General features: G+C 42.0%; 1 protein-coding gene across 1 annotated transcript in view; it reads right to left on the bottom strand.

The window, feature by feature from the left end:
* HS3ST4 (heparan sulfate-glucosamine 3-sulfotransferase 4) overlaps positions 1 to 15687 on the bottom strand; it is a 373124-nt gene that overhangs the window by 50138 nt on the left and 307299 nt on the right. The window lies entirely within an intron of this gene.

Genomic DNA, 15687 nt, shown 5'->3' with positions numbered 1-15687 from the left:
TGCAATGGCTAGCTATAACACCAGAAAAGGAGTATCCCCCAGAAGAGGCAATAGTAATATGAAGACCCTGAAGCAACTGCACTTGGAGGAGGGGGATTCAAAGAACCACAAAGGAGCCAATGTGGCTAGAATGGAATGTGCATGAATCCTTAACCATTTTGAATAATTTCTAAGGAATTCAGCATTCCTACTCTATCAACCTATACAAGCGGTGGCTACCCCTGTTTCCTACCATCTTCATTCCTCAACAGCTGCTATTGATTGAGGTACTTTCTTGTCATCTCATTTAATCCTCATGGCAGTTCTACACAAAACATGTCAGTTCCCTGTTTAGAGAAGAGGAAACTTTGCCTAGGGAGGAGAGGTTTCTTACCCAGCTAGTGAGTGAAAGAACCAGAAACTGTTCTTGTTCTAACTCCATAGCCCATGTTGTAATCATGATGCTTCTCTGGCTCCCAACTGTTAATTCTGCCCCAGACCCCGCTGCTCATCTGCTAGGGTAGTTTCTTCCAGCCCTACTCCCTGTATAGCAGACATTCTGATAGTCCTGATGAGCCTGAGAGCCTCCTTGCCAGACCAAAACTTCAATTAATACCAGCACCTCAGCCTATCTGAATGTGATTTTTCAGGTACAGCAAGTCCAGCTTAACCAGCTGGATAGTTTAAGTACACGCAGAGTCACTGTTTTAACAATGTTAACACGAGTATTTTGTTTCTACTGAATTAGTGGATGCCTGTCTTCCTCCCCAACATACCCACAAGCTGTGCACAGCTACAAGCTTGTGATGCTGCTCTCTGATTTCTGCCTTCAGTGTGTCATCTGTACCTACAAGTGTTTTTATACTTTAACAAAGCTTGTAGGCTCAAGCTACAGCCTCCAATACATCCAAAATTTCTAGGAAGGGGTTATCATTTAAAATAGATCTATATAATTGGCTGATCTGGGACTGACTAGTAGTTAAGGTTGAAGGAAGGTGTTTTGGGTCACTGATGAGGAAATGGATCATACTCAGAAAATAAAGGTATCAGTTATAATACCTCCTTTTTCATTTCTGATTGAGCTTACTGGGGTCCTTTCTCTTCTATTCCTGGTTAATCTAGCAAGAGGTCTATCTATTTTATTTATATTTTCAAAGAACCAACTGTTTCATTGATCTTCTGTATAATTTTCTTGTTTTCAATTTCATTTACTTGTGCTCTGACCTTAGTTATTTCTTATCTTGTGCTGACTTTGGGTTTGGTTTCCTCTTCCTTTTCTAGTTCCTTGAGATATGTCATTTGATTGTTAACTTGTGATCTTTCTGTCTTTTTGATGTAGGTATTTAAGGCTATGAATTTTCCCCTCAGAACCGCTTTAGCTGTATCCCAAAGATTTTGATAGCTTGTGTCCCCTTTGTCATTAAGTTCAAGGAATCTTTTAACTTTAATCTTAATTTCATTATTGGTCCAATAATCATTCAGGTTGTTGAATTTCCATAACTTTGTGTAGGATTAATTGTTTCTCTTTGAGTTGATTTCTCATTTTATTCTACTGTGGTCTGAGAAGATATGTGGTATGATTTTTATTTTTTTTAATATGTTGAGCCATTATTTTGTGACCTAAAATATAATCAATTTTGGAGAATGTTCCATGTGATGATGAGAGGAATGTATATTTAGTAGTTTGGGGTAAAATGTTCTGTAAATACCTGTTAGGTCCATTTGTTCTAGAGTCCAGTTTAAGTCCAATGTTTATTTATTTTATGCTTGGATGATCTGACCAGTTCTGTCAGTGGGGTGTTGGAAGTCCATGGAAATTACAATGTTGCTCTTTATCTCTTTGCTTATATCTAGTAGAGTTTGCTTTATAAATCTGGGCACTTCTGTGTTAGGCACATACATTTTTAGGATTATTATATCTTCTTGTTGAATTGTTCCCTTTAGCATAATATAATGACCATCTTTTCTTGTCTTTCTTTACTATTATTGATTTAAAGTCAATTTTATCTGATATGGGAATGGCTACACATGCTTTCTTTTGTTTTCCATTTGCATGCAATGTTTTTTTTTTTTCTTTTTTCCCTTTACTTTGAGTCTGTGTGAGTCCTTGTGGGTTAGATGTGTTCCCTGGAGACAGCAGATCCTTGGCTTGTATTTTGTTCATCCATTCCACTGGCCTTTGTGTCTTGAGTGGGGAATTCAACCCATTCACATTGATCAATAGAATTGATATGAGGGATGCTGTTGCATAGCCAAGGAAATAATTAACAGAGCAAACAGACAACCTACAGAATGGGATAAAATATTTGCAAGCTATCTATCCAATAAAGGACTAATAACCAGAATATACAAAGAACTCAAACAAATCAACAAGAAAAAAATCAAACAACCCCATTAAAAAGTGGGCAAAAGACATGAACAGAAGCTTCTCAAAAGAAGATAGACAAAAATGCTCAGTGTCACTAATCATCAGGGAAATGCAAACCAAAACCACAGTGAGATATCACCTTACCCCAGTCAGAATGGCTTTTATTACAAAGTCCAAAAACAATAGATGCTGGCATGGATGCAGAGAGAAATGAATACTTATACACTGTTGGTGGGACTGCAAATTAGTATAATCTCTGTAGAAAACAGTGTGGGATTCCTCAAAGAACTAAAAGTTGACCTACCATTTGATCCAGAAATTCCACTACTGGGTATTTACTCAAGAAAAGAAGTCATTTTTATCAAAAAGACACCTGTACTCAAATGTTTATAGCAGCACAATTCACAGTTGCAAAGATGTAGAATCAACCCAAATGATCATCAATTCATGAGTGGATTTAAAAAATGTGGTATATGTGAACCATAGAATACTACTCAGCCATTAAGAAGGACGACTTAATACCTTCTGCAACAATCTAGATGGAACTGGAGACCATTATCCTAAGTAAAGTATCTAAAGATTGGAAAAAGAAACACCACACGTACTCACTATTAAATTGGAACTAATGATGAGCACACATGTGCATAGAGGAAAGTAAATCTCAATGGAAATCAAATAGTGGGGAGGGGTAAAAAGGGGATGGGCGAAAGTCTACCTAATGCGTATAGTGAACACTATCTGGGTGACAGGGACACTTTTAACCCTGACTCAGGCATTGCAAAAGCCACCCATGTAACCAAAAACATTTGTGCCCCCATAATACTTTGAAAGAAAAGAAAAGAAAAGAAAAGAAAAGCTAGGGATAAACTATTAAATTTGTAGATGATAATATATAAGCATTATGGACATCGCAGGGAGGAATGTTGGGTCTAACCAAGTTTAAGATATCAAAAATTATTTTGAAAAAGGAAATGTCCAATATTGCGGAAGATAATGCATTATTTTTAGTAGTGAAGAACCAAGCTGGCATGGATGAATAATTGGAGTGTGTGAGAAGTATGGGAATGCCCTTTGGGAATTACCGTGTTTCCCCGAAAATAATACAGGGTCTTATATTTATTTTTCCTCAAGAAGAAACCCTAGGGCTTATTTTCAGGGGATGTATTATTTTCTCTTCAAAGCCTTAGCTTGCAGCAAGCACAGGATGGCTGAGACCTGATAGGGTGAGCCAACCTTGTTGGTGGGGCTGCCCGCACCTTTCCGGCCACCTCTGGGATAGTAGCTGTCACGATGGGGCAGATGAAAAGGGCTGCTGGTCTTTACTGCTCTGCGACGAAACGCATGGGTTGTGCAGATACGCTGCATAGCCACGCCCATCACTAGGTATTATTTTCGGGAGAGGGCTAATATTGCTCAAATGCTTAGAAATCCTGCTAGGGCTTATTTTATGGGTAGGTCTTATTTTTGGGGAAACACGGTATTCAGTGTATTTAAGAAAAACAAATTCCAAACACATTTATATCTCAGCCAGCTGAGAAAGGGATCTAAGGCTTATGGTATAGTATTTCCTGAGCACTTCAGTGCAGTTTACTGCCCTGTTCCCAAAGGTCTGCAGAATATTTGCAGAAAACTGCAAAAGAATACGTCCTGTGAGGAGGCATGCAACCTCCAGTTAGCTTCTTTTTTTTTTTTTTTTTTTTTTTTTTTTTTTTTTTGAGACAGAGTCTCGCTTTGTTGCCCAGGCTAGAGTGAGTGCCGTGGCGTCAGCCTAGCTCACAGCAACCTCAAACTCCTGGGCTTGAGTGATCCTTCTGCCTCAGCCTCCCGAGTAGCTGGGACTACAGGCATGCGCCACCATGCCCGGCTAATTTTTTTATATATATATCAGTTGGCCAATTAATTTCTTTCTATTTATAGTAGAGACGGGGTCTCGCTCTTGCTCAGGCTGGTTTTGAACTCCTGACCTTGAGCAATCCGCCCGCCTCGGCCTCCCAAGAGCTAGGATTACAGGCGTGAGCCACAGCGCCCGGCCCTCCAGTTAGCTTCTTAAGTGGAAATAACAAATTCCAATGCCCCAATAGTCTGTTATTTATTCATCTTTTTAGCAAATCTTTCTTGAGCATTAATTATTGATCAGGCTCCAGCCTGAGTGCTAGAAATACAACACTGCCCTTGTTCTCAGGTAATTTCTACTTAATAATAGGGAGACGCTTGTTAATGATTGTCGTAGAATGTTCTAAGCACTATGACTATGCGAACAGGTGCTGTGCAATGATCCAGGAGGACCGCTAGCCCTTTTGTGGGGGAGAGAGTCAGAAAAAGGGTTGGTTTGGAAGAGTTTCCTGGACTTATTGACACTTACTTGGTTTGTGTCTTAAAGTAAGGGTTAGTCAGACAAAGAAAATAGGGACAGGGATTTTCCCCGAAGTGAACAGCTTGCTGGAAGCTCAGAGTCAGGACATGAGCATTAACACATATGGGGAACATGACAGCTGAAGGACAGAAGGCAGGAGATAAAATTAGAAAGTAAGATCGGCCAGATTATAAATTCCTTTGTGTGTCAAGTCTGAGTATAACAACTTTATTCTGATGCCAAACACCAAGAATTTGTACATCAAGAATGATGAGAGAGAATTCAGATGATAAACAACGTATTTTAGGGACCTAACCTATCTCTCTTTCTCCCTCCATCACTCTTAGTAGGTTGGCTTTTGTCTTTGCTGCCTATCAGTGCCAGATGCCTACCCTAGCTCCAGACATCACATCAACCTTCAAAATAGGAATGAGGGATGTAGGTGCCATTAGCCCTGCGTGTCCTCTTTATCAAGAACTCAAGAGCACTCCTAGACCCCAACAAATGACTACTCACATCTTATTATCCAGAACATGCCCCAAGGTCTCCATCTAGTTGCAAAGAAGGCCTGGAAACACAGTTTGCTTTTCTAGCTACTAAAGTAGGAAAGGAATTGTTTGGGTATGGTTCAGTCAAACAACTCTGCCTGATGTGAGACTTTAAGCACAATTTTCATTTTGGAAAATATAAGAACAACTTCTGGAAGCTGCGGGGAAGTTACAGGTTTCCTGCCCTCAGAGGGTGGATGACGTGGGAAGAGAAGGGGCCAGCTTGGAAATGCTGCTTCATACACATGAAGGGCTTTTCGTCTGCAAACTGGAAGGCTGAGCGGGGATTTCTAAAATATCCAGCAAAAATAATCAAAACAGGAAAAACAGTGCTAGGTATTGATGGTACAAACATGGGCTTTTCTACAATTGCTATAATATAATGCCATAATATTCAGGGAGTGCCTTAGCGTTCACAGCACAAATAGCCACACTTTGTCTTCTCTAGTCCTGTGACAACCCTGGAGGTAGAGGAAACTAAAGAATCAGGAACTGGAACCAGTAAAGTAGCCACCCAAAAGGGACACAGGTGACAACTGGCAAAATGCAAATTCAAACGCGGGACATTTGTCACCACATCCCCAATGCCACACTAGCTCTTGGAAAGACTATCAAAGAAGCATCATGATACCTATTAGCATGTTTGGTGCCTTAAAGAGTATTTAGATGTTAAGAGTAAAAGTTATGGAGTCAAAAAAGCATTGTAGGTTTCCACATTTGCAGAATCTTAAAGAGTTTATAAGAGTAAATTTTGGCTCTACACAAATTTCCCCCTGAGCATTGACATTAGAACCCAACCTCCTTGTTAAGATGGGACTATAGTCTATCTAAATGTTGTTGTGAAGTTGACATAAAATAGTACATCTCACATGCTCGGTATGCTGTCTGGCATAGAGTGCACACACAATAAATGTCTGTTGAATAAATAAATAGACAAAAGAGTAAGAATAGTAACAATGTTTACTGCATGCTGGACATTGTTTTAAGTCTTTGCATGAATTAACTCATTTAAGCTCATGAGATAGGTGGTAGTGTTTTGCTCCATTTCATAAACACGCTCTTAACCAGCATACTACACTGCCTCTCAGGTATAAGAATGGGAAGTTACTAGGTCTTGAGTGACATCTTAAATTTCTAAGACTGAGACCCCCTTCATGCAGATACCCCTGCCAAGGCTCTAGTGACCTCCAGTCTGATGCTCCATGTCCCACACCAAAGGTATCATCAGCTCATCAGCCAGAGTACAAGATTCCAGATGGCGAGTAGATGATGGAAATCTCCCTTCTAGACTGCCTTCCTTTTCTCAAAGCTAATGACCTCTTATCTAGAACTCTAGGTAGTCTGAATCAGAACTGCCTAAGAAACAGTTCATCAAAATGTTTTCTGAAAGCTGAGAACGCAGAGGCCCGGAAAGGAAAGGCACTTGCTCAATGTCGCACAGCACCTGGGTGCCCCTCTGGGTGTAGAACCCATGCCTTTTGGTGCTGAGGTTTCTGCATGACTATGTGCTGTCTTTCTCAAACTTTTCTCTCCTCCATGTTTGATGGTCCTTCCTTCAGCTCCATCAAAACCCAAAGACAGGGAAAAGCTACTTCATATAAGTGAAGGGCCCCTCGGAGGAGAAGGTAGGAGAGCCATTTGGTCCAAATTACACACTTCCAACTGGCCCCAATTTGAGACCCCCTCCAAATGAGAGTATGTACCCAGTTATATGCTAGCAATGCCTGAAAAAGGAAAGGTGCATTCCAGAGCAGGACCAGGGCAAGGCAAGTGAAGCAGCAAAAGTGTCAGAGGTCCCATCCTGAGCAGAGAGCCTCCTTCAGTTCTGCACCCCCTGCACCTCACCCCATCACACTCCAGCCCTGGCGCCTCCTGCAGCTTTACACCCAAGTCCTGCTGCTGCTGGCTTTAGATATATAGCTAAGGACTATATTTTCACATAAATCCTCTGATTATCGTGTAAAGAGTATGACTATATTGCAACACATTTTATTAGTGAAACATTAAATGTAAACGGTGGATAGATGCCATCACTTTATGACCTCGTTTTGGTGTTTCATGATTTTTTTTAATGTAACAGAAGCCTCAAGAAATGCAAGTGCCCTGGGCTTCTCAAAAATTGAGATGTCTCTAAGCATAGAAAGGTTTTCTTTTCCCTCTGAATTCTGCTTTGGACTTAGATTCCTCAACCCCTTGCTTCCTGTCCTCTTTTTTACACTCCTAAAAATCCATTTTGGGCCACAAGCCCCGGACTCTACTGTCTCTCAGCCCTTCTCCCATGGCCTTCCAAGCCCAGCCCTCCTTCCCCGTCACCCCTCGCCTACTCCCACGGGTGCTTCCAGTTGGCGCCAGTTCAGGGCCTCCGCCTCACATCACAAAGAATACCTCTCGAGAGTTTGTGGAGCTCCGAGCAGAGCAGGGCGCCTGTGGGGCTTCATGCATAATTAATGACAATTCAGCTACACATGTTTTCTATTAGCAATTCAGACTCTTTCAGGACTTTTTAAAACATACTTTGCAATTCACCAAAATTCTGAGAGGCATTTAAATAGGAAAAATCCATAAAAGCACAGAATGTCTGAGGTTTCTGGAAGGAGGCTTTAATGAAGAATTTCTCCCCAGAGGAGCATTTCCTGAAATGCTTTTTGCTCTGTACCACAAGTTTCTCCAGATGAGTACAAGACTAAATCGCAGGTCTCCTCAAAAACAATGTCAATGGAATACATTTTTTAAAAAATGGTCCCAGGTTACCATAACAACCAAGGTTCCAACATCATGTTGACTAACTGCAAAGTGATATGATCAGGAAGACCAGAGCAGAGAACAAAAGTATTGGGTTGCTATAGCAACTAGATACACAGAAAATGGAGTTGTTTCAAGAGGGAAGTTTTCAGTGCAAAAGTAAATATAAAGCATCCTTATAAAGGGTGAATGATAATCCAGGAAATTTTTACATTGGCCAAGAGTTATCCCATCATTTTGTCTGGTTGCCAAAGCTCTAAGACAGTTAGCTATTGCTGTATAACAAACAGTCTAAAAACTTAGCAACTTTAAATAGTAGCCATTTATTTTTCTTAGGAGTCCAGGGTTGGCTGGGAAGTTTCACTGACCTGAGTTGGGCAAAGGTTATATTATCTGATCTATGTTCATCTGATTTCAGCTGGTCTTGTTCAGGAGTTCGTAGTCAGCTAATAGGTTAGTGGGGGCTAGCTGGTCTAAGAAGGCTTCCAATGAGATTATTTGGCTTTATTCCATGTAGTCTTTCAGCCTCCAGTAGGCTACCCTGGATTTGCTGGAGCAGGGTTCCAAAGAAAGCCAAATCTTACGGGGTTCAGGTCAGAACTGGCAAATTATCACTTCTACCACACTCTTTTGGCTAACACAAGGCACAAGTCCAGCCTAGATTCAATAGGTATAGAAATAGATACCATTTCTTGATAGAAGAGGTTGAAACATCCAGTTTCAAAGGGTTTGGAAACAGGCAGGAGAATGGGGATCATTTTGCAAACAACTTATCAAGATGCCAGCTTTTACGTATAATATACCCTTGAAATTATACACAAAAGTTGAACATGCAAAAGTAAAACAATCCACCTACATATTAAAAGGCATGTGGCTTCCAGAGAGCAAAACAGTATCATGAAGGACCAAATTATAGCTCAAGTATTAGACACAATTTTTTGACAATGTATTTGCAGGATTTTGTACTTGTTCTTTAATTTCATTCCCTTCCTTCAAAACTGAACAGAGTCAAGCAATCACTTAAGACTCAAAGAGCATATAACTGAGGTTGGAAATGAAATTGCCTGAAATGTTCATCCATCTGCTAATGCAGAGAGAAAGTTTAGTGAGATGATTAAAAGTGTGGGCTTTGGCCAGGTGTGGTGGCTCACCCCTGTAATCCTAGCACTCTGGGAGGCCAAGGTGGGAGGATCACCTGAGGCCAGGAGTTCAAGACCAGCCTGAACAAGAGTGAGAGTCTGTCTCTACAAAAAATAGAAAAACTACTAGGACATGGTGGTCCACATCCCAGGTACTTGGGAGGCTGAGGCAGGAGGATGGCTGGAGCCCAGGAGTTTGAGTTGCAGTGAGCTACGATGATGCCACTGCACTCTATATGGGATGACAAGACGGAGACCCTGCCTCAAAAAAAAAAAAAAAAAAAAGTGTAGGCTTTGAAGTCAGACAGCCTAGGTTTAAATTTTCTTTCCAACTGTGGCTTGGGTAAGACACCTGGTCCCTGTCATCAGGATAGAACATGATTTTATTGATCCTAAGATATATTTTAGCCTAAGCCTCTGCCATGTATGCTAAAGGTGTCTTTTCCTCTTCCTCCTAACTCACATTTATTGAGCATTTACTGGGGACAGACACTGTTCTAATCCGTCCACACAGATTAACTTAACCCTCTGAGAGGGAAGTAGATATGCAAAGTATGTACATCCGGGTTGCACACAGTTTGAATACATAAAGTGAAGCCCAGTCTATAACTGCTCCTGGATAGTGTCTTTTCAGGAGCAATGAAAGGAGCTGAACTTTCCTGACTACTGGTTTGTGCCAGCAGCAATCTTTCTTGATTGTATTTAACTGTCACATCAACCGTGGGAGGATAATTTCACCTGCCCAAGTTACTATAGATGGAACTGAGACTCAGTGGGGGGCAGGGGGAAGGGAACCACACTTACGGTCACAAAGTCAATTAGTGGCAGAGAGAGGTCGCACCTAAATATCTTTGACTCCAAATTGTTCTCAGTCATCTCTCTTGGGACAGGAACTAGCAGAGAGGGGGAGCAATGCATGACTGGATTACTTTAGTGCTCAGAATTATGTGTTAAAAAGGAGGAGGGGCAGCTAACCAATGCTGATTGAGAACTTCTCTCTAGGAGGTGGTCAAAGGCAGCCATTTGGTTGGAAGCAGGGCTGGCGACTTTGTCGGAAACAGTATTTGGACATTTAGATCTTTTATTTTTATCTCGATTGCATGATTGTTTGGGGGAGGTGTGGAAGTGTTTTTAATAGAGATTATAAGGGACAAGCCACCCCTCTGGACAAATGGTGCACCCTACAAAGTGCGGCTGAATGCTTTCTGTCCCTCAATTCCACGTGCTTAAAAAAGCACGTTGATCTTTCCTGATCAAACTCCTGGGAGCCATCACATGTTTTTACCTGCATCTGTATACCTGTTCTTCAGCACTGACTCTGCTGATTATTTACTACATAAAATGCACTGGTGCCCACACAATCCCCCAGGAACTTATTCAGTATACGGAAGTGATGTCCAAAGAACAGATGTCCCCAAACGTTGCATATTGCAAAGGGATCTTCTGTGGGCCACAGGAAGACTGTAGAGTGATGCTCTCATTCAAAAGTGAGAAGCAAGAAACCTTTGGGGATTTCGTGGTGCCAATTAGGCAAGAGGACATCAGCCCTTCATTCTACCTGCACTTTTGCAGGTGCACGCTGTCTTTCTGGAATTAAGCTTCCGTGTCTCTAAGCACTGCAGCTGCTGGTGGGAACTCTTATTTACCTGAGGGACAGCTTCCTGCTAGGAGTCAGCCAGGTTATCTTGCAGATGCTCAGAGAATGAGTAGAAGGAAAGAGGCAGGAGAGGAGGGAGGAATCAATGGAGGGAAGGAAAGAAGAAGCGGGGATAGGTTAAAACTTTCCACCTTTGTTCATTTTTTACATAGAATGTTTCATTTCCTCAAATAACAGATCATATAAAATGAGGCAGTGATAATTTTCTTGCACTCAGAAAGATCATTAAGACGTTCCAAGAGTCTTGCAGAGAGAATACTTTTCCTCCCACCTCCCTTAACAAATTCGTTTTGGAGTTTAGGGCCAGAAAATAAGTTTTTATATGATGAGTATATATGAGTTTCTTTACCTAATAATTAGCCTACTTCCCTTGGATTGTTCATAAGAACCTAAACCATCTCTGCTTCTGTCCCACATGCAAGTGTTCATGTCCTAAGCAGTTCGCTTACAAAGCAAGTCTCCTATTGAGTCATCTGCCTTGTTCCCTGCATTTTAGGGTTCATGGTGAAGACCACTCTTCTCTATGAGATTGTAGTGAAATGGCATGTCATACCCAACGGGCAGCCACATGGACTTCACATTCACCTGTTCTGAGTGACATAAGTAGCATGAAAATGGGCAGATATTGTTTTATAATGTATATGACAGGTAGACAATTGTTCTGCTACCTTAGTTTGCTCTTTTCTATCACAACTAAGAAGGCAGTGCAAAATTTTGAACTTAATCTCTAATATTCCTCTATCTAGACTTTCCCATTTAGACTCTAAGTAGCCCACGGTGTGAGTCACTTCTTATTTATATCTGGTCCCCTGTGACTAGCCTGGTGTATAGATATTGGAAACCAGGGTCCTCAATACATGTTGAAATCCATGGACATAACTTTGCCTCCTCTCCCTCTTTGTCTCTTATTTCGTGGTTTCCAACCTTACTGCACTGTGTTTGCAATTCAACTTCAAAGTCGCTTTACCAGTATGTATACCATATAAATAGCCAGAAAATTAAGACCATATTCCTGCCTGCCATCTCTGTTCCCAGGCTTTCCCTGTCCTGGCCTACACCATAAATCCTGTCTTCACTAGTCTGGCCAAGTTCAAGTCTCTCCTTATTCTCCATTTGCTGTGTTCTTCCCGCCAGCCTCCAACCCCTCCCAGCCAACTGCACAGCTCGCTGTGGCTCCTGTGTAATAATGCTGAGTCCTGCCTCTGGGCCTCTGCTCATGCTCTGCCCCTGCCTAGCAATGAGCAAGCCTCCCCTTCTACCTGCCACACTCTAAAGCCCTTCCTAAACATTAAGGCAGACATTGGAAATTATTGGGGTTTTTTGCTAGTGATTAAAGATGGCCAACATTTAAAAATTGAGTTTAGTTTAAAAGTCCAGGTTTCTATCATTTCTGGAAAGAGTGGAAGATTTGGTTACACTGGACTTTCCTTCCCGCATGACTACTGGAAGGAGATGAACTACGGTTCATTTCTTCAGTCTGTATTAGCTGGTTCACTATAGTCCCTGCCACTCAGACAACATGCATGTAGACACTAGCTCCATTCACACATTTCCATCATCCACATAGCTTCTTATGTATTTCGGTAGTAAACCTAATGTACTCCTGAAGTCCTCATTTAAGGCCATTTATTCAGAAAGTGTATCCTAATGGTGTTTTAGTTGTTTCTCCGAGGGAGTAGGGGACGTCAATTATTGACAATATTCTCATTTACTAGAGTTTACCAGCTACTCACAGCTTTGTTGCATCCTGGAGGCTCACAGCTGGTAATGAAACAACTGGCGGTCTCCCCAGCCCATTTGACCAGCTAGGACTATTCCCATGGGAGAGAAGCTGGATCAAATGACCCCCAGTAGCTTTTCCAACTGGACTTAACAGTTGTGGGGGCACCTGGATTCTCCTTATCACATACAGTGACAAGGCTGAGCATGGCCTCGTTAGCTGAAAATGGATGGCACGGGGAATAGTCAGGGGCTATGATTCAACCAACCGAAGGGGTTGGGGATGATGTTGGGAATGATGGAGATGGTTAGATCCAGCTCTGGGTTATAAGACAAAGACTAACCAAGAAATCAGGAAAGTATGGAGCTATTCATGGGCTGGGCTTAGGGTAGGGTAGAGGAGTATCTCAATAGTGTATGATGCACAGCAATGCAGATTCAGAGATTGAGGCAGGTAGGCAAGTATGCATTAATGAAGTCAGCTGGTAGGATTCTAGGCACCTGGTCTAGGTCCAGGTATAACTATCTCATCCCTGGAGGCAAAAAGGGATGAGTAAGAGCAAAGCAGGTCTTCATTTGACTGACAGTGACCAGGAGGTTATCATGGTAGAAATCTAGATGGGAAAAAGCAGCAAGACTCCCATTTATTAAAGTTTAATGTGTGCCAATCACTGTGGCCACCACGGTGAGGAAGCTATGACTTCTACCCTCCTTTTGCAGATGAGAAGACTACAGCCCAGAGGACCTTAAATAGTAAACGAGACTTGGATCCAGGAACTGAACCAGATCTATCTGACTTCAGTGTTTCTTTCTCTAAATGCTCTGAATTGGATCTGAGAAATTTGGTTGGATTTAGATTTGGGGGACATGGCTCTGAAACCAAAATGTAACAGTTCAATAGTGGGCAAATGCTTTTTTAGCCATTCTGTGTTCAGTAAAGTTTTTCTCCATTTGTAGCCCACGTACTTCAGATAGAGCTCCATCATTGACTCCAGAAGGTAGAGCCACTGACCAGCCCAGCCAGAAAATTCCATTCCCCTGGCCACACAATGACTTGTTTAAGGATGAGCGCATGACCCAAGTCAGTCCAATCAGGGTGAGTAGCAGGACTTTTGTAGAGGCTTCTGGGAGAAAATAGTTTTAAGAAAAGCTCATTTTCCCCATGAGACCTGAATGTGAAAGAATTTGAGGATAAAGATGCTGGTTTCATCTTGCCACTGTGAGATTAGAATTGGTCAGAGAATTAAGTCGACAGAGAGATCTGAGCCCTGAGATGAATAAAGAAAGAGAAACAGAGAAATAAGGTCTGATGACATTATCTGAGCCCCTGAGTGAAGCTGCACTTGAAGCTGGGATGACTCATACTTTTCATATTCCTGCTGGTTAGACCCATTTGGTCAGGTTTTGTGTCACTTACAAGGAAAGAGTCCTGCTTAAATTCTGCACAAGTGGTAAAGTTAGAAATATGACAGGTTCCGCAGCATCTGGCCAGGATTCTAACATCTACCTTCCTCCTGATCAGAGACTGGATGTTCTCTCCTGCGACCTAACCCTGCACCGTGGGCCAGGACTACGCCCCCATTCAGCAAGAAGCATGCACTGGGTAATAAACAATCTCCTGTTAGAGGAACACAGTGGGCTCCACAGTCAGGCTCAGCTAATTTATTAGAGCTCTTTGGGCATCTGGCTAAAGTATTCCTGTGGAAATCATTTAATTAGACTAAGACAAAATAAGGAAAAGAAAGAAAAAATTTGGCAAGTTTCCACATCAAAAGCTGTTCAAAACATGGTATCGCCATGGGATTGGGGATGTGTGTGCATTTTGCCATGAGTCGAGGATTTGTTCAGAAACCAAGAATACAGAAGGAAATGAGCAGGCCCTTTAGAGGTTGGGGACACGTAACAAGTGATGGTTCTGAAGGAACAAAGGCAGCCTTTTCTTACTAAACATCATTGCAAAGTAGAAAATCCCAAAATGTGAATAATGGTGAGCTCGTCTACTTGGTGAGAAGCCAAAGAAAAGGCAGAGAGATTTCAACTGGAATCCCCAGCCAACTAGTCTTTAAGGACTGATGGGTTAATCACAGAATCCAAGCTGACCAATTGCAGGGTGGCATTTTAAATGACCCTGCTGTTGTGGGTTTTTCTAGATTACAGAGAACTAGAAACCGCTGCCTTATCCCTCCTCCATACGGTATCTGGTAGAATGTTGAGCACACACTAGGTGCTCAATCAATATGTGGTTGTTATACCCGATTTCAGATGAGGAATATGCTGCACCTTAGCTATCTCCCACCTGAGTGGGCAACTGGAAAACTATGTGGAGAAAGAATCCCATCCCTGTCAGGGCTATGTATCAATGTTAAGATTGATTAGCAATGTTTACTATGGAAAACCAAGAAGCGGGCACTGCAAAGATGTTGGAGCATCTGAACACTGCACAAGGGTTGATCTATAATATTATCTGAGAGCGGAAAGCAATATGGTCAGACAGGAGTGTACTTCAGCAGCAACTCAATTGCCACTGGGAAGTCCCCAGAGCCAGGGAGCAAGATGAGAGCTGGTGCAGATGAAATGGGGTCTAATATGGTGGAAAAGGTTTCAATTCATGTGTTACTGGTGTTTGTCCCAGTTTACCAGCCACAGACATCCCTAAGACTCCAATAAAAGGAGAACACAGATTGGGTTCAAATTATGGCACCTACTTCTTGGAGCTTCTGGCTCCTCTCACAGCTTGGAGAGCTTGAGTAATCATCCAGTCATTTGGGGCAGGGCTGGGTTTCTCTGATTTGGCCATAAGGAAAAGCCCTAATGCACAGATTTGGAGTTCTGACAACAATCTACACAATCAAAAGTCAAAATAGTAATAATAATAATAAAAAAGAGAGAGTTTTACAGATATTGGAATGTGTTCACCTTCCTAGAGTAACCCATTTAGTCTTATCAGAATCCCAGGGAGGTGTCACCATCACTGTGTTCACAGGTCTGGTTGAGGGTGTTCACGTGTCCTGCCTGCTTCACATGGTCAGGGATGCATGGAGACAGGGGCCTGCCAAATACCAGGCATGTCGCTCCATAAGTGCACTAACGAATGACTTGGTTAATTCACCCAGCTTTTCTGACCCAAGTGCCCTGTTTTTCCAGTATTGGTGCCTAAAGGACCTCTCCTCTCTATTCGTGGT

Source organism: Microcebus murinus, chromosome 19 (assembly GCF_040939455.1).
Source record: "Microcebus murinus isolate Inina chromosome 19, M.murinus_Inina_mat1.0, whole genome shotgun sequence".
In the NCBI taxonomy this organism is placed as follows: Eukaryota; Metazoa; Chordata; class Mammalia; order Primates; family Cheirogaleidae; genus Microcebus; species Microcebus murinus.
Note: the sequence above shows the minus strand (reverse complement) of the source record. Positions and strands in the feature narration are given on the sequence as shown.